The sequence below is a fragment of the Erpetoichthys calabaricus genome, chromosome 9, assembly GCF_900747795.2.
Source record: "Erpetoichthys calabaricus chromosome 9, fErpCal1.3, whole genome shotgun sequence".
NCBI classification, from domain to species: domain Eukaryota; kingdom Metazoa; phylum Chordata; class Cladistia; order Polypteriformes; family Polypteridae; genus Erpetoichthys; species Erpetoichthys calabaricus.
Window position 1 is genome coordinate 12,354,448 of NC_041402.2, and position 20,819 is coordinate 12,375,266.

Sequence of the window (20,819 nt, forward strand, 5' to 3'; positions counted from 1 at the left end):
GTGTTTAGGAGGTGAAGAGTATCAGACTGAGCGATGATTATGAAGCTGGAAATTGGAGGTGTGATGATGATGAATGTCGTCAGTGCATATGCCACGCTAGTTGGGTGGGCAATGGATGACAAAGAAGATTTCTGGAGTGAGTTGGATGAAGTAATTAACAGTGTACCCAAGGGACAGAAAGTGGTGATTGGAGCGGATATCAATGGACATGTTGGTGAAGGGAACAGAGGAGATGAGGAGGTGATGGGTAGGTATGGTGTCAAGGAGAGGAATGAAAAAGGTCAGAGGATAGTGGATTTTGCCAAAAGGATGGACATGGCTGTGGTGAATACGTATTTTAAGAAGAGGGAGGAACATAGGGTGACATATAAGAGTGGAGGAAGATGCACACAGGTAGATTACATCCTATGCAGAAGAGTCAATCTGAAGGAGATTGAAGACTGCAAAGTGGTGGCAGAGGAAAGTGTAGTTAAACAGCATAGGATGGTTGTCTGTAGGATGACGTTGGAGATGAAGAAGAGGAAAAGAGTGAGGGCAGAGCCAAGGATCAAATGGTGGAAGTTGAAAAAGGAAGACAGCAAGGTTGAGCTTAGGGAGGAGGTGAGACAGACACTGGGTGGCAGTGAAGAGTTACCAGACAGATGGGAAACTACAGCAGATGTAGTAAAGGTGACAGCAAGAAGGGTGCTTGGCATGACATCTGCACAGAAGAGGAAGGATAAGGAAACCTGGTGGTGGAATGGGGAAGTATAGGAGAGTATACAGAGAAAGAGGATGGCAAAGAAGAAGTGGGATAGTCGGAGAGATGAAGAAAGTAGACAAGAATACAAGGAGATAACGCACAAGGTGAAGAAAGAGGTGGCAAAGGCTAAAGAAAAAGCGTATGATGAGTTGTATGAGAGGTTGAACACTAAGGATGGAGAAAGGACCGATGGGCTAGACAGAGAGGCTGAGCTGGGAAAGATGTGCAGCAGGTTAGGGTAATAAAAGATAAAGATGGAAACATACTCACAAGTGAGGAGAGTGTGTTGAGCAGATGGAAAGAGTACTTTGAGAGGCTGATGAATGAAGAGAATGAGAGAGAGAAGGTTGGATGATGTGGAGACAGTGAATCAGAAAGTGCAATGGATTAGCAAGGAGGAAGTAAGGACAGCAATGAAGAGGATGAAAAATGGAAAGGCCGTTGGTCCAGATGACATACCTATGGAAGCATGGAGGTGTTTAGGAGAGATGGCAGTGAAGTTTTTAATCAGATTTTTTAATGGAATCTTGGAAAGTGAGAGGATGCCTGAGGAGTGGAGAAGAAGTGTACTGGTGCTAATATTTAAGAATGAGTGGGATGTGCAGGACTGCAGTAACTACAGGGGGATAAAATTGATGAGCCACAGCATGAAGTTATGGGAAAGAGCAGTGGAAGCTAAGAACTTCAGTCAAGAAGTGAGGTGATGATTAGTGAACAGCAGTGTGGTTTCATGCCAAGAAAGAGCACCACAGATGCTATGTTTGATCTGAGGGTGTTGATGGAGAAGTATAGAGAAGTTTAGAAGGAGTTGCATTGCGTCTTTGTGGACCTGGAGAAAGCATATGACAGGGTGACTGAGAGGAGCTGTGGTATTGTATGAGGAAGTCGGGAGTGGCAGAGAAGTATGTAAGAGTTGTACAGGATATGTACGAGGGAAGTGTGACAGTGGTGAGGTCTGCGGTAGGAGTGATGGATGCATTCAAGTTGGAGGTGGGATTACATCAGGGATCGGCTCTGAGCCCTTTCTTATTTGTAATGGTTGACAGATGAGATTAGACAGGAGTCCCCGTGGACCGTGATATTTGCTGATGACATTGTGATCTGTAGTGAGAGTAGGGAGCAGGTTGAAGAGACCCTGGAGAGGTGGAGATATGCTCTAGAGAGGAGAGCAATGAAGGTCAGTAGGAACAAGACAGAATACATGTGTGTGAATGAGAGAGAGGTCAGTGGAATGGCGAGGATGCAGGGAGTAGAGTTGGTGAAGGTGGATGAGTTTAAATACTTGGAATCAACAGTACAGAGTAATGGGGATTGTGGAAGAAAAGTGAAGAGGAGAGGGCAGGCAGGGTGGAATGAGTGGAGAAGAGTGTCAGGAGCGATTTGTGACAGACGGATATCAGCAAGAGTGAAAGGGAAGGTCTACAGGATGGTAGTGAGACCAGCTATGTTATATGGGTTGGAGATGGTGACACTGACCAGAAAGCAGGGGACAGAGCTGGAGGTGGCAGAGTTAAAGATGCTAAGATTTGCATTGGGTGTGACGAGGATGGATAGGATTAGAAATGAGGACATTAGAGGGTCAGCTCAAGTTGGACGGTTGGGAGACAAAGTCAGAGAGGTGAGATTATGTTGGTTTGGACATGTGCAGAGGAGAGATGAGGGGTATATTGGGAGAAGGATGCTAAGGATAGAGCTGCCAGGAAAGAAGAAAAGATGAAGGCCTAAGAGAAGGTTTATGGATGTGGTGAGATAAGACATGCAGGTGATGGGTGTTAAAGAACAAGCTGATGAGGAAAGAAAGATATGGAAGAAGATGATCCACTGTGGCAACCCCTAACAAGAGCAGCCAAAAGAAGAAGAAGGGTTACACTAAAATGAAGCTATGAGAAGGCTTTTATCAGTTTGTTAAAGTGCTCCACCATATCAGCCTGGTGAATTTCTATTGATCAGCTATTCCAGATTTTAGGTACCTAACAGCAGAAGGCCACCTCACCACTTCTGTTAAGTTTAGCTCTTGGAATTATAAGCAGACCCTCATTTGAAGATCTGAGGTTACGATTTGGAGTGTAAGGTGACAGACATTTTGAAATATAGAATGGAGCAAGATTTTCGAAGGCTTTGTAAACCATAAGCAGGATTTTAAAGTCAATTCTAAATGGCACTGGTAACCTGTATAATGATGCTAAGACTGGCATGATGTGCACAGATTTTCTTCTCCTAGTTAAAATTCTGGTAGCTCTATTCTGCACTCATTGTTACTGATTGATTCTTTCTTGGGTGGTCCCGAGAGGAGTGTATTACAGTAATCTAGTCGATAAAAACAAAAGCGTGAACTCATTTTTCAGCATCTTGCAATGTTATAGGAGGTCTAACTTTTGCTCTATTTCTTAGGTGACAAAATGCTGTCCTAGTAATCTGATTAATATGTGATTTCAAATTCAGGTCAGAGTCAATTATTACCCCTAAATTCTTTCCTCCGTCTTGACTTTTAAGCCTAATGGGTCAAGTTTATTGCTAATATTCTCATTATATCCATTTTTACAAATCACTAAGACTTCTGTTTTCTCCTTATTTAGTTTGAAACAATTTCTACTCATCCATTCAGAAACATAAGTAAGACATTGGGGGTCAGGGAACCAAGAGTGTCGGGGTCGTCAGCCGCTATTGATAAATACAGTTGTGTGTCATCAGCATAGCTGTGGAAGCTCACGTTATGCCTTGAGATGATCGGACCTCATGGAAGCATGGAGATCGAAAACAGCAGCAGACCCTGGCAAGATCCGTGTGGACCACCGTATAAAATATCATGTGTCTTCAAAGTATAATTACCACAACTAACAGAATTTTCTACTTGTTAAGTAAGACTCAAACCAATTTAAGACCCTGCCAGAGATGCCCATCCACTGAATAATGTGATTTCTAAGAATATTGTGATCAATGATATCAAATACGGCACTCAGATCTAAGAGGATGAGAACAGATAAACGGCCTCTGTCTGCATTTACCTGCAAGTCATTGACTACTTTAACAAGTGGAGTTTCTGTACTGTGATAAGCACTGCTTATTAAGCAATGTGCAATTAACAAGGTGTGGCATATGACCAGGACCCGTGCCCGGCTGGTATACCTCCATGCTGGAAGGACCAGGGGAAGGAGCATATCCAGAGCATTACCTCCCCTAGTGCTAGGTGGCAGCCCCCCTGGGTTGCAGCGGTGCCTCGGACTCCCGCAGGGCTCCATGGGAGTTGGAGTGTGATACAGCCCTTTTGGGTTCCGTGGGCGCTGCCAGGGCCCTTTGGTGCAGCTGTCCCGCCAGACCCACTTCCGCCACATCCGGGTGCCTTATAAATAGAGTCAGCAGCCACTACTCGGGAAGCCAGAGTCGGGAGTCCCAGAGGAGTAGAGGAAAGAGAAGAGTTTTAGTGTGAATTGTGTTACACTCGTGGGAAATGGAGGAAGGTGTTCCCCACGAGGTAAAAAGAACAAAGAAAAAGCGTGTGTGCTTAACTTGTGTTCTGCATCTGTCTGTGTCAGGGTTTGGGTGGCAGGAGCGCCCTCTGCAGGCCACAAAGGCAAATAAAATATTACATTAAATCATAAAAACTGTTGAATCTACATTATGCTAGTACTATATGATGCACTAGTGAGACCACATCTGGAGTGTTGTGTACAGTTCTGGTCGCCACGCTACAAGAAAGACATAGCAGCACTCGAAGCAGTGCAGGGGAGAGCAACCAGGTGCATCATGGGACTGAAGGACATGTCCTACTGGGACAGACTCAGGGAATTCAATCTGTGTTGTCTTGAGCAGAGACAACCACATGGGGGCCTCCAAGCTTGAGGGTGAATCGCGTACTTGAGGATGTCAGCGGAAATTAACCCTTTCGTTACTGCTGTAAGTACTGAGGTAGAGGTGGCAACACGAAATTCTCCAATATGCCATTTCTGCCAAGTGTATACTGTATATGTTTCTTGTGGTTTCTGATGAAAGTGCATTGTTGTCAGGGACCTGAATTTTTTATTCACCTCAATAATTAGCATGAAGTCAATATTAGAAAGTTTTATACCCAAGTGCGAAAGAAATAAGAAACTAATTGATGTAACGGTTGATAATGCTGAGGAGCTTGTACCGTGTCTTTATTATTGTAACAAATTATACATCAATAAAAGGTGTGCACCACGTGTAAGCAGTCATTATTACTGACACTATCTGGAATAAAACAATATAACCACACAGAAACATTTTCAGACAGTTTGGTGTGAAAATCCTCAGAACAGCTGCCTTCAATGCATAGCCCAGTCTTTGCAAATCCAAGTTGTTGTAACACCCTTGCCTTTAGCGTTACGAAGTCCATGACTCTGCAATGCTTCACTTTTGATGTCTTGTTCTTTCGTATGGACGCTTAACTGGGAAGTAGTTACGCCCCGTAAGATGTGACAAATCATCAAGTTTTTCTACATCTTCAGCAGTGAAATCCTCCCTGCCGGAGTCTTTAAAAAAACGTGTTCTAATACCTCCGCTGTACTCCTTTTAGCCATAGTTCAAAAATCTAGTGTTCTATTTTATTGTCTCTGTCCACAAAAACAACATAGACTTGGCACATATAGTAAATGTAGTACAGTAATCCCTCGCTATATCGAGCTTCGAGTTTCGCGGCTTCACTCTATTGCGGATTTTATATGTAAGCATATTTAAATATATATCGCAGATTTTTTGCTGGTTGATGGATTTCTGCGGACAATGGGTCTTTTAATTTCTGGTACATGCTTCCTCAGTTGGTTTGCCCAGTTGATTTCATACAAGGGACGCTATTGGCAGATGACTGAAGCTACCCAACCAGGGCGCGTATTACATATTAAATAAAACTCCTCAAATATATTGTGAGCACGGGGGCTGTTTGCACCCCTGGAGGATACGGCCGCTCCTCAAAAAACGCTGAAAGATTACCTTCACATTGCTCTCTTCTTTGCTGAGCTTACATGTGGCTGCTTTGTCAAGTGATATTCTTCCCGCACGGTGCTTCGCATCCTTAAAAGATCAAACAGCACGGATTGATTTTTGATTGTTTGCTTTTCTCTCTTTCACTCTCTCTGACATTCTCTGCTCTGGACTGAGGGGGTGTGAGCAGGGGGGCTGTTCGCACCTCTAGACGATACGGGCGCTCGTCTAAAAATGCTGAAAGATTACCTTCACGTTGCTCCCTTCTGTGCAGCTGCTTAGTCAAGCGACATGATTCCTGCACGGTACTTCACATACTTAAAAGCTTGAACGGCACGTATTGATTTTTGATTGTTTGTTTTTCTCTGTCTCTGTCTCTCTCTGACATTCTCTGCTCCTGACGGAGGGGCTGTTCGCAGGGGGGCTGTTCGCACCCTGGCCTAGAGGATACGGACGCTCCTCTAAAAAATGCTGAAAGACTACCTTCACATTGCTCCCTTCCTTACAGCTGCTTTGTCCGGCGGTGCTTCACATACTTAAAAGCCCAACAGTCCTATTGATTTTTGATTGTTTGCTTTTTTCTCTCTATCTCTCTGACATTCTCTGCTCCTGATGCGCACTCCTTTGAAGAAGAAGATATGTTTGCATTCTTTTAATTGTGAGACAGAACTGTCATCTCTGTCTTGTCATGGAGCACAGTTTAAACTTTTGAAAAAGAGACAAATGTTTGTTTGCAGTGTTTGAATAACGTTCCTTTCTCTCTACAACCTCCTGTGTTTCTGTGCAAATCCGTGACCCAAGCATGACAATATAAAAATAACCATATAAACATATGGTTTCTACTTTGCAGATTTTCACCTTTCTGCGTTCCAGAACCCCCCCGCGATTGAGGAGGGATTACTGTACAGTGATCCCCCGCCTATCGTGGAAGTTACGTTCTAGACCCACCCGCGATAGGTGAAAATCCGCGATATAGAAAGACCACTTTTTTTTTTATCGTTTAAGCCTTAAAATACTCCTCCCACACACTTTAAACACATGTAAACTTATTAAAACACTCTTTGGATACACATATGATACACGGATGTCGGGCTAAAGATATGAGTAACATAATAATCATCATCATCAGTTTTACCTTCTACTGTATGGTCAAGGTCTTCCTCTGGCGCTTAGGCTCACTGCTACCAGAAGGCTTACAAGATGCAGGACACTTTGGGAGCCATCGTAGGGCTTAAAACAAACGAAAAGCTCACAAAAGTTGGCTCACACAAACAAGGTACACAATATGCGATTCGTCGGGGACCCACGCTCACTGTTCTTGCGAGATTACACCATGTTAGCAGCAGCTAATCAGAGCCCAAAAGAATAAAATCCGCTTTGATTGGTTGAGTCTCCTATTTCAGCCAATAACGGGCTTTGTGAGAAATCATCTGGGTGCTGTAACGCGAAACTCTTTGTCTGCTTGAAAACCGTATGTTTTGTTAAGAATTGACTGCAAAGTACACTACAGGTAGGATGTACTTATTGAATTTTTCCGCGATAGAGTGGGGGATTACTTTATAGCAAAAAAAAAAACAAAAATACGTCATCGTGTTGCCACTTTCAGTTTAGTTCAGTGGTCTCAAACTCCGGTCCTGGAGGGCCGCAGTTGTTCATTCTAACCCTTCTCTTAATCGGTGACCAGTTTTTGCTGCTACTTAATTCCTTGTTGACTAATTGACTTGCTTTTTAACTCTTTCAGGGAAGATGTCGACTTTTGTCAACAAGAGGGACAGAGGGCGATAATGAACTGCAAGCGGTGACAAAACCTGCCATTTATATTTTAGTGTGACTCACTTTGCTAGAAAGGAAGTTAGCTTGGTTGGCTTGACCGAGATTTCCTGCGCTCCCTGCGCTCGCGTGAAGTGTGAAGAGCAAACAGCTGGCAAAAATGGCATCAACATCTGACAAGAGATCGATGTAAATGCCCAGGCAAAATACTCCATTGGCGGCGTTCTGCATATCATCTCTGAATCTGACTTTTTGATGTAAGTGATCTGGAGATCGAGATTGAAAATGAAAATGAGGTACCAGCATCTGCTGATTGCTCTCCAGGTGTTTGTGGTGCTGAACGTGCTTTTATGTAGCTGATGCGCCTATGGCAGTGTTTGCCTTGGTGGACCACCACGTACGATGACAGGATGGACAAACCAGATTGCGTTGTACTGTTACTGTGACCACCGCTGCCACCCCTGCCACATGAAGACAGCTTGGCAGCCAGTCTGCTGCACATTCCTGCCAGCAGTCGTGCCACCCGTGAGCAGCTCAAACCAAAAGAGACACCAGCTGGCAGCCACAGCATGCAGCAACAGATGGTTTTGATGTTGATTTCTGTGGGAAACCATTGCTTTGTGTGTTTTTCAGAAAACTGCGTTTGTTTGGGAAAAATATTCAACCCTCAAAGAGTTAAGATTTGTTCCTCTGAATTTCTTTCCTTAAATGGCACATAAACAGAAATGAAACGTCAAGTGAGGGAGTCAACAGAAAACCAACTAACTGAGGGCCTCAAACTCCAACCAATATCACTCCAACCAGTTGCTTAATGAGGCGCCGAGTCTTGTCGTTAATTAAACCCGTTCTTTAATTTCATGGCTTGTTGCTGCTCTCCTGGTGCATTAGCAGACATTTCTGAAATTGGTGATTTTCTCTTTTCTAAGAGCTCTGGTCAAATGTTTTGGGGACCTGAGCAGATCGACATCCCTGAGACCTTTCTCTATTTTCAGATATCGTATGATGGACTCCAGTTGTTTTTTGCTCATTTTATATCTCATTATTGTTTGGCTGCTAATTAAGGAAAAAAACGAAACAATTAAGGGGTCTGTGTCTTCAAGAGAAAGTCAATTATAATGAATTTAAGAAGTTAATTAGGAGCAAAAAACAGGTCACTCATTAAAAAAAAGGGTTAAAATGAAAACCTGCAGCTACTGCAGCCCTCCAGGACCAGAGTTTGAGACCACTGGTTTAGTTAGACCACCAGTCAACAACACTTGTGACTGAATGAAGGAGGGGATCCAACACCATGTGACCGACAAACGCAGTTCTCATTTGTTGAGCATCACCAAAGACAAATGAATAATGAATAATAATAAGGGACCATCAAGCAGTGCTAGCACAGTATATACCTGTCTGATGTACTGGGTCTGCGGTGGGTTGGCACCCTGCCCGGGATTGGTTCCTGCCTTGTGCCCTGTGTTGGCTGGGATTGGCTCCAGCAGACCCCCTTGACCCTGTGTTCAGATTCAGCGGGTTGGAAAATGGATGGATGGATGGATGTACTGGGTTTCCATATGGTTACCAGCTTTGTAACCCTTTGGGCCAAATGATCACATAGTGCTGCCTGGCTGTGGAACCCTTCAATCCGAAGGGTCACATTGTGCAAGGGTTAAAGGGGGCATGCATTGAAGACTGAAACCAGGAAGTGCTTCTTTACGCAAAGAGTTGTGGGACTCTGGAACAAACTGCTGAGGCATGGAGGTGAAGCAGAAACCTTGACAACCTTGAAGAAGAATCTGGATGAGCTATTGGGACAGCTCAGCTATTAGCTACACAAACGGGCTCGATGGACTGAATGGTCTCCTCTCATTTGTCAAATTTCTTATGTTCTAATCGGCTATAATTAGGAAGAGTCTCTTACGATTTATGTTAGCTTTAAAGGCATGACATATCCGTTGGAGCTCTGGCTACAACTAGTGATGAGCGAATCCCGTTGTGTTCATTGGTTCACCTCACGTTTGGTCAGGTCAGTCAGGTTGGGGAGTATGCACTGGTATAGCACGTTGCCGCACCCACCACATGACGAAACAACCCCCCAGACAGACATGTGGTTCAGTCCCATCCTCTGGAAATGACCCTCTATCTGCCATAATCAGGTGTTAGGTGGCCTGGTCCAGCCACTCTGGTCCTCAACAATGAGAATACAGCAAGCCGGATCACCCTCAGAGAACTGCGCCACATGGCTGTAGTGCCATAACTGACACTCCCTCACAATGCAGGCAATGTGCCTCATTCGGGACACCACGACGAGTCAAACCAGCAGTACCCAAGCATTCATAGAAGAGACACAGAACTGAAGGTCACTGGATAGGGTCCATGTCTTACAAAACAAGGAGCACCAGGACTCTAAAGACTTGGACCTTCGTCCTTTTGCAGAGATATCAGGAGCGCCACACACCCCTCTCCAGCGACCTCATGACCCCCCATACTCTCCCAATCCGTCTACTGACTTCATAGGAAGAGTCACCAGACACGTGAATGTCACTGCCGAGGTAAGTAAACCTCTCGATGAGGTCAACACTCTCCCCGCAGACCGACACACCACTGATGGCTGTGCCCAAAAGGTCATTAAAGGCCTGGATGTTGGTTCTTATCAGGACCCTCGCAAGCCCAGACACTCAGACTCCTCACTCAGTCTCTCGAGAGCCACCATCAGAGCCTTCATTGACTCCCTGAAGATCACAGCATCGTCAGCAAAGTCGAGATCAGTGAATCTCTCTTCGCTAACAGATGTCCCACACCCAGAGATGATCTCTTTTGCTCGCTCGCTCACACTGGCTCTTTCGCCTCCTGCCATCTGCCTCCTTCCTCCACTAACCTCCTTCCTGTGTTTTTTTCTTTCGTTCTTTTTATCTCGCACTCGCTCTTCTCCTTTTTAAAATTGGGACGTGGCACAGGTGTGGCGATTAGCAGCTCCTGGGATCAATTACAGCAACGGGCGATTCCGCACCTGTGCACTTAAGTGCTGGACCACCCGTGTCGCACATGGGAACTGCTCTCACCACGCTATCACGCCCCCCGCTAAAAACCATGAGTGTGGCAATAATTTATTTAAAATGGTGCCACTCAGCCATGGACCTCACTTTACCACAGGATCCCGAAACTCCACCTGGGCTTACCCCCTCCTGTTATCTTGAAGCGTCACAGGGTACTCTTTGTTCATCTGTTGTTACTTTATGGCACTCAAAACTTCACAGGGGCCTGCACGCCAGCCCTGCTCATCATTCCTGTGATGTGCTTTGCAGTGATCAAAATTTCAAGAGAGAGCAAGCTCATCGTTCATGTGTTAGTGCTTCACGGTGCTTAATACTTCATGAGCCCACCCTGCTCCGCTCGTGTAGTGGTGCCTTGATATTCAAAGGGGGATTGAAAAATACGGTCATACTCAGTAAGCATCAGCTTATGAGTTACTCACATTCGCTCACCTCTACAAAAAATTAGAGGAAACATTGATTGCTTCCCCAGGGGACAACAGCGTTGTCAACAACACAATGGCTACAACGGAGTGGTAAAATGTTTCCAGTGACTTGAGTCTCCTCAGAAAGTACAGCCCTTCTTACACAATGTCACAGAGTGGTCAAACCAGCCCTGTTTGCTCTTCATCTAAACCTCTGCACCACCTCCATCACTTCCATCCCCACCATCTCAGGGGCACCTTGACACACCAGAAGCCTACCATTAACTCCTTTTGTCTTGTTGATGTTGATATACAGGTTGCTGTTCCTGCACCACAAGACAAAGTCTTCCAACAGTCTCCTGTACTCCAACTCACCTCCATTATTAATGCAGCCTATCGTGGAGGAGTCATCAGAGAACTTATGTAGATGGCAAGAGTTGCTATAATATTGGACATCTGTTGCAGAGATGAGTAAACTGGAAAGGAAGACAGGACAGTTCCCCGATGTTACACACCACCGTTTCTGACACACAGCCCATGAGACTCAAAAGCTGACATGTGTTGGTCAGGTAGTCCACGATCCAGAAGATTGTGAAGGCATCAAGGTGCGTATCCCTTAACTTCTTAACAAGTCTGTGAGGCATTATGGTGTTAAAGCCTCTACAGGAATCAAAGAACAAAACCCTGACTGTGCTGCCAGTTGTTTGTTAATCAACAACTATATAAATGTTTTAGTAAAACACAGCATATCCTCCTGCCAATAAAGTTGTTTTTGAATTTAATTAATTACGATTCAGCAATACAGAAAGAAATTGTCAAAACAAGTCTTTTAATGAATAAGAGGGAGGCACGCAGTGCCAGCTCCTGTTTAGAAACTCAGGCAGTTTATGGACATGCAAAGCCAGAGGTTGCTCCTGTGCCTATGGAGATGACAAAAACAGAGCAGACGTTTCTCATTTAAGGCTCCCCTAAGGCATCCACTCATTTATTAAAAGAAGGAAGCCCCAAACAAATGTTTCCGGTGAGTAAAATTTTCCAAAGTGGTTAAACCTTGGATAAATCAGGTATTGTGCAGAATAAATGGCATCCCCACATTTAAAAAAATGACGCCTTTTGTCGGTAATGATTTGAAAAGTTGCAGAACGGCACCCGTAGATGATGAATGGGCAATCCACTCTGATGTTTACGTGAATAAATGGATGCTCTGTTGCTTGATTCAAACTTAAAGTTTGTACTTTATTTAAGTAGATAAGAATACAGTACTGTCACAGCCCTAAACCAGTACAGCGGTTGAGAACATGTGAAGCCAACCTTCTAATTACTCAGAGGATCTCATGTTCTCCATTTAACCCAAACTTGTTCAGACTGGTACTATGTAATTTGTATCTCAGTGGAAGCATTAATGTTTCAAGAAGTAGGCTCATCTCCTCGCTATAACATGGTTATAAAATCCTTTCGCCCATGATAAAATTTCTTCAGAATCTTCACACTCTTAATGATTTGAGGCTAATTAGGGAGGTCAAAACCATAAAATTCTTGCCCAGCTCATCCATTCATCCATCTTGTTAACATGTTTATCTAGGGCAGGATCACAGGGCAGGTGGAGCCAATCCCAGCAATCATGGGGGAGCAATGCAAGAAAATCTCCTGCAATAAGCTGCCAGTCCAATACACACTAGGAATAATTTTGTATCATGAATCCACCTAACTCTCATATCTGTTATATTTACAAGCAGGGGAAAAGATGAAAGCCAGATGCTCTGTTGCTTGATTTAAAGTTAAAGTTTGTACTTTATTTAAGTAGGTAAGAATATGGTACTGTCACAGCCATAAACCACAGCAATGGTTAACTACATGTGAAACCAGCCTTCTAATTACTCAGAAGATCCAATGTTCTCCTTTTAACCCAAACTTTTTCAAACTGGTACTACATACTATATATCTTAGTGGAATAATTAATGTTCAAAACAAGGTCCATCTCTTTGCTGTAACATGGTTATAAAATGTGTTTGAATACTGTGTAATTTCTTCAGTATATTCATACTCTAATGATCTGAACGTTAACAGGGAGTCAAAACCATAAAATTCTTATCTCAACACATCCATCCGTCCATCTTGCTAACACGTTTATCTAGGGCAGGATCATGGGGCAGGTGGAGCAATCCCAGCAATCATGGGGAGCAAGGCAAGAAAATCTCTTGCAACAAGGTCCCAGTCCACTGCATGGCAAACACACACATTGAACAAATTTGTATCATGAATAAACTTAACTTTTATATATGTTATGTCTGTAAGTAGGAGTTTAAAGGAAAGCCAGAAAATGGTCTGCACTGGGAGAAAAATTACAAGTTTCATAGCCAAAACAAGACACAAAATTTCTGGTCAACAGTGTGACAACTCTAAAAGACCCTCTAAACCAGACCAGAGCCTTCACTACCAACGTAGAATACAACTCACCCTGGGCAGCCTGTCCTCTGTACTCCACAGAGTGCTATGGAGTCTTCATAAAGGCAGAATAAGTGTGAGTCCCCCAAACATAAAATAAGAAGCAGGCCAGTATTTTCACTAACCTGCCCAGAAAGTGGTCAGTTTAACTCCTCAAAATACCCTCAAGTACCTGCTGGCTTTAGCTGATGCAGGCCCCAAAATTGAGGAGCTGGCAAAGCAACAGGAAATGTCAACAAATTGATCAAAAAGCCTCACAAAAGGGAGGATAACCGTCAACCTCTGGATTGTGATCAAAGCCTGCAACAAAGGATATTTATAAATCAAACATTTAGTTTATTTAAGAAAGATCCAGAAAAACGCTCAACAGAGCAAGAAGTCATTAAATTCTGTTTAGCAAAGAGTCTGAAATAGGGTTTTGGATCTACAACTCGGGTGAGAAAGTGAATTCCAGGAGGACCTTTTAATTTCCAGAGGACACGCTGCTAATAGCAGTAGCTTTTGCTCTAATGACGGGGTCCAAAATGGCAGTAAGCGTGAAAACTAAAAAGGTAGACAAAAAGGTCTAAAAAATATTTAACCACCGAAAAAAAACGGAGAATATCCAGAAATGGAGGTCAGAATCAAAGTCAGAGATTCTAAAAAATCCCACAAAACGAGTGTAAGATTACCAGACTTAAAAAACGCTTAACAACCCAGTTAAGGAACTCAATGCTCACAATTTCTGTGGACTGTGAGAGGAAAACCAGAGTGCCTGGTGGAAGAACACAAGGAGGCTCCACAGAGGGAACACAAACCCCAGTCTTCTTATTGCGAGGCAGCAGGGCCGCCAATGCACCACCATGCCACACATACATGAGACAACACTTTAATTATTTAATTTCATATTCAAATTATATAAAAAATTCAAATTTAAAATCAAGAAAGTCAATCGGAATTTCCCCCAAGTTTATCTAATCTAATCTAAATGTTTGATCCATGTAGTGGTCCACAGTAAGGAGATCATGCGTTCAAGTCCTGGGTTATCACTGTGTGGAAGTTCCTTGAGTAGTGAGAATAGTGGAATATAAATGTAAATAATTATTATTATTACTGTAATGAAATAAGAAAGGAAGCAAAGAAATAGAATATTTCAATTACACACCTAATACACACACCAGAGGAAGTTCTTCCAATACTGCAACAAAAGGAAAAGATCAAATAGAACACAAGTGTCTTACAGTAAGACAATTAACGAATCTAACAAGCTGAAATATTTAGCGAGCCAAAGTCCTCAAGTTCTAAAGCAAAAATTGGAAAATACTAAAGTTCACCTCAAGGAATGGAGAATCCAAAAAATGCCAACACAATCAAAAGGCTGCCAAACAAAAAAAAAAGAAATGGAACCACGAAGGGAAAAAGGAAATGCTGCTGTATAATGCCAACCAATGTCACAGCAAAGAGGCGGTGGCAACAGGCGTCTTAGGTAGATCACGGGTTACTGCAGCCCTAATGATAATACGTAATAATACATTTTACAGTCATATGAAAAAGTTTGTGAACCCCTCTCAGCCTGCATAATAATGTACTCGACATTCAACAAAACAGATATCAGTGGTATGTCTTTCATTTCCTAGGAACATCTGAGCACTGCGGTGTTTTCCGAACAAAGATTTTTAGTGAAGCAGTATTTAGTTGTATGAAATGAAATCAAATGTGAAAAACTGGCTGTGTACAAATGTGGGTCCCCTTGTAATTTTGCTGATTTGAATGCCTGTCATTGCTCAATGCTGATTGGTTGGTTGATGAGCTTGTTGAGCCTTGAACTTCACAGACAGGTGTGTCTAATCAGGAGATATAAAGGGATTTAAGGTGGTCGATTGTAAGTTGTGCTTCCCTTTGACTCTCCTCTGAAAAGTGACAGCATGGGATCCTCAAAGCAACTCTCCAAAGATCTGAAAACAAAGATTGTTCAGTCTCCTGGTTTAGAGGAAGGCTACAAAAAACCATCTCAGAGGTTTAAGCTGTCAATTTCAACTCTAAGGAATGGAATCAGGAAATGGAAGGCCACAGGCACAGTTGCTGTTAAACCCAGCAGGTCTGGCAGGCCAAGAAAAATACAGGAGCGGCATATGCGCAGGATTGTGAGAATGGTTACAGACAACCCACAGATCACCTCCAAAGACCTGCAAGAACATCTTGCTGCAGATGGTGTATCTGTACATCGTTCTACAATTCAGCGCAATTTGTACAAAGAACATCTGTATGGCAGGGTGATGAGAAAGAAGCCCTTTCTGCACTCACACCACAAACAGAGTCGCTTGTTGTATGCCAATGCTCATTTAGACAAGCCAGATTCATTTTGGAACAAAGTGCTTTGGACTGTTGAGACAAAAATTGAGTTATTTGGTCATAACAAAAAGCACTTTGCATGGCGGAAGAAGAACACTGCATTCCAAAAAAAACACCTGCTACCTTCTGTCAAATTTAGTGGAGGTTCCATCACGCTGTGGAGCTGTGGGGCTAGTTCAGGGACTGGGGCCCTTGTTAAAGTCGAGGGTCGGATGAATTCAACCCAATATCAAGAAATTATTCAGGATAATGTTCAAGCATCAGTCACAAAGTTGAAGTTACGTAGGGGTTGGATATTCCAACAAGACGATGACCCAAAACACAGTTGGAAATCTACAAAGGCATTCATGCAGAGGGAGAAGTCCAATGTCCTGGAATGGCCATCACAGTCCCCTGACTTGAATATCATTGAAAATCTATGGGATGATTTGAAGCAGGCTGTCCATCAAATTGAACTGAACTGGAGAGATTTTGTATGAAGAATGGTCAACAGTACCTCCATCCAGAATCAGACACTCATCAAAGGCTATAGGAGGACAGCGTCTAGAGGTGTTAGATTTGAAAAGGAGGCTCAACTAAGTATTGATGTCATATCTCTGTGCCACCCCAATGTTTTACATATGGAAATTCAATTCAGCTGGTGCAACTTTTATATGGCCACTTTGCCTAGAATGACTTTATTCTCTTTAGTGCTTAGAAAGGTGTGTTTGTATAAAAAAAATGTATTATTATTAGTCTGTCAGTCAGTCATTTTCCAGCCCGCTATATCCTAACTACAGCGTCACGGGGCTCTGCTGGAGCCAATCCCAGCCAACACAGGGTGCAAGGCAGGAAAAAACCCGGGCAGGGTGCCAGCACACTGCAGGGCACACACACACACACACACACACACACACACTAGGGACAATTTAGGATGGCCAATGCAACTAACCTGCATGTCTTTGGACTGTGGGAGGAAACCCACACAGACATGGGGAGAACATGCAAACTCCACGCAGGGAGAACCCAGGAAGCGAACTCAGGTCTCCTTACTGCACCACCGTGCTGCCCTATTATTATTATTATTATTATTATTTTTGTTCACACTCCAGATGTTGTCCTATTTCTACAGCTGTAGCCATGGAAGGTGAAGTGAACTGCTCAGGTTTCTTCACAGTCTGTCCTCTTATCCTCCATTGTTTAGCATGCAGTACAGAGAGCCTGCTATATTATCAAGCAGATATTGAAAATGATAATGCCATCCTCTCACAACTTAAAACTATGTGCTCCCCCCCCCCAGTATACTTCATAAACTAGCAAAGCTTATGCCCACTCAAAACACGCTTACACGCTTTTGCTAAATAAAGGCAGTTTAAGTTGAAAAACACTTCCTGTAGTGCTGCTTTCTAATGATTGCACTATGCCGTCCACCCTTAGAGCGCTGAAATCCTAAACTGCTTTTAGAAGACTGCTGAAGCAGCAGAGGTCTGCGCGCTACGTGAGGGTGACACAGCGAGATGGCATCTCCTTCCTGAGTCCATTCTGATAGCCGCAGACAGACATTCTTCAAGTTATTTTTACTTTGCTATATTTACTTGATTTGTATGTGCACTCGCCGGTACCAACATATTCCAGGCGGCAAGAAAGAAAGAAAGAAAGAAAGAAAGAAAGAAAGAAAGAAAGAAAGAAAGAAAGAAAGAAAGAAAGGATTTTTGAATTGAACATTATCGATTGATACTCAACAAATCATTTACAATATCGTAAGCAAAGCAAACAAATGAAACCCCAAATCACCCAAAAAAAATACTTAATTCATATGTCAAACTAGCTGACCCCATGGCTCTGCCCACAAAGTAGTGAAACAGGACAAATTTAAACATAAATAAACCAAAAGGTATCACTAGCTAAGTGGAGGCAAATTACACTCCAAAACACAGAGGTAGACCGACTTGAACGGAGGCTGGCTCCCCGCTCCTGACATCATGCTTCCCTCTTCCCTGGGCCCAATGCCAAGATTTGCTCGGATTTATGCAAATAAATCGGTACCGCAAGCAAACTCTGATACTTAGCGCGATGAGAGTTATTGCAAAATCAACCAGAATGTGCTAGCAAATTGTAGAAAAAAAGTAGTTCTCTCATGAAAAGCGGACAGACAGAGAGACAGACAGACAAACATTGGATTTTATATATATAGATATATATATATATTATGATAAAGGCGCTATATAGCTTCCGACCCAGCACAGACTCACTCAGAGTCACGTGTAAAAACACGCAAGACTTTTATTTTTCTTCAGCTGGAGGGCACGTCTTCCCCATGAACCCCCCAGCCACAACACAGTCCCACAAGCACTTAATATAAATCACTATCCTCTTCACCGTGGCACCACCACTCTTCCCAGGCAACCTCGTCCTCTTCCTCCCGATTCTGGCACCTGAGTGGTGGATGCTGGCCCTTTTTATAGCCCACCAGGAAGTGCTCCAGGTGCTTGATCACCTGTTGCTAATTGCACTTCTGGGCGGGACTGTAGAGGTGTCCAGGTTGGCTCTGGGATCCATGCAGCACCCCCTGGCGGCCATCCCAGATCCTCACAGGGTGGTGGAGAACTCCATCTCCCAGAAACCCTGTGGGAAACTGAGGCACCATCGTCAACCAGGGAGGCTGCCACCAAGCGTCCCGGGGTAGGTACTGGCTGCTCCCCTGGAACATAAGTAGAAGGGGCAACCGGACGGACTAGGCCACCTGCCACAATATATACATACATATATATATATATATATATATATATATTGTAAAATAAAGACACACACGATCATAAAGGTTTGGGGTTTTCCGGCCCCGTATACTGTAAAGAAGATGCAATATAGTTATACAGTCCAAGTACATTCACTTCGATAACTGCTAACAGCCATGTGAGTTGATGGGGGAACATTTATAGAGGGGACCGGAATTGAACAGAGGAAAGCTGGTTAACGAGGAGTGGTGCAGTCTGGGATACTGACGTCATCAGAGGGAAGTAAGTTGTGGAACTGGATTAGCGGGAGGTGATTCAGGGTGTCGTCGTTTCCTTCTTTCTGGGAAAGATAAAGAAAATAAGGTTAGCTGCCTGCCCGTCCCATGGCTTTCGGTTTTCGCGCTCTTACCCGGGTCGTTCTGCGACTTCCCATGCGCGCGTGCGTGACAATATATATATATATATATATATATATATATATATATATATATATATATATATATATATATTGTAGCCAAAGGAGTGTGAGGCAAGTTCAAGCACGGGTAAAACGCGTGCCAAAAGGAATTTCTCAGTCCAAAAGTTCATTTTAAAATATTTAGTGAAAATTCTAAGCAAATAATCCACACAAGAATAAAGAAAAAAGGTTATATTACACATGTAGAATTAAAGGCAAAAAGTTAGAAAAAATGTTATCTTCTCTAAACTTAGCTTTTCTTGTAAAACTTTAGTTGTTTCTATACTTAATGATTCTTTACTTCTTCTGTACGCTTTAAATGTATGGCGCAGCACTTTCGATTAAGTATTTTGTCGTTCATTTAACTTGGCACACAAAACATGCAAGGCATGGTTTAAAACCATATGCCCTCTACGCCTTACACATGGCAAGGCTGATCACTAACTGAGAATAATGTTTAGTCAGAGAAGTTAGAAATAGTTAGAATATACCAATTCAATTTAACTTAAGGGGGTTATAAGAACCTCCCATAGATTTTGCACTAATATTTATTAAAAACATTCATATAACTTAAATAACTAGCAAATGGCTCTTACACATATATATATATATATATATATATATATATATATATATATATATATATATATATATATATATATATATATATATGTATGTATATATATATATATATATATATATGTATATATATATATATATATATATATATATATATATATATATATATATGGTTGAAAATAGTTTACTGTCAAATAAATGCAAAGAGTACGCGACACGTGTTTCGCCCTCATTCTGGGCTCATCAGGCGTACACACTCCACTGCACTCCCTCTCGGGAATCGAACCTCGGATGTCAGCGTCAGAGGTGATGCCCCTAACGTTGTGCCACGGCGTGTGGTTCGTTTATTTGACAGCATGTAGATCGGGGTAATTACATTCACGGCATTCGTAGTCTGTGTCACACTTCGATTCCCGAGAGGGAGTGCAGTGGAGTGTGTACACCTGATGAGCCCAGAATGAGGGCGAAACACGTGTCGTGTACTCTTTGCATTTATTTGACAGTAAACTATTTCAACCATTCTATGATCTGCTCCTCACAAACTGAGGGCACCGTGGCGGATGTTAGCAGATTGCTGGCCAACCACAAGCGTTACCTGGTAGGTAACCACCCATACAATCAGATTGTGACACAGACTACGAATGTCGTGAATATATATATATATATATATATAAATATATATATATAAAAACAAAAATATATATATATATATATATATATATATTTATATGTCTGTCTGTCCGCTTTTCACAAAAGAACCACTTAACGGATTTAGATCGGGTTTTTTTTCTATAATTTGTTTGAACATTCCAGTTGATTTTGTGACTTAGTATCATAGTTTGCTTGAGGCGCTGATTTATTTGCGCAAATCCAAGAAAGATGCTGCAGGCCAAGGGGATGTGGGCGGGGCCTTCCTTTCTCACTCACGTGCCAGCCTCTGTTTGAGTCGCTCTACCTCTCGCCACGTGTTGGAGCGCACCTTGCCTCCGCTTAGCTAGCGATACCTGTTTGTTCAGCAGACATTATCATCTAGAGATTGTAAAGGAGTAGCATTTGAAGTTTTTGAGAGAGAGATCACAGCTACGTGTGTTTTAGAGGGTATCTGCTGATTGGCAGAGATATCACGGCCACATGCTCTTCTCCTCACTCGGGGGACACTCTTCCATCAGAGCTGAACACAATCAGATACAGTGCCATTTGACGTCAGAGAGTACCTACTTTCCGCTTGGCAAGAATGACATTATTTAAATTTTTTTTTAATGATTTTTAAAGTTTGTCCTGTTTCACTACTACATGGGTGGAGCTGTGGGGGACAGCTAGTTTCAAATATGTTGGGGAGTGACACTTGTGTTTTTGCTGTTCTTTGCTATTGTGATTCATTGACTTTAAAATCCTGCTTATGGT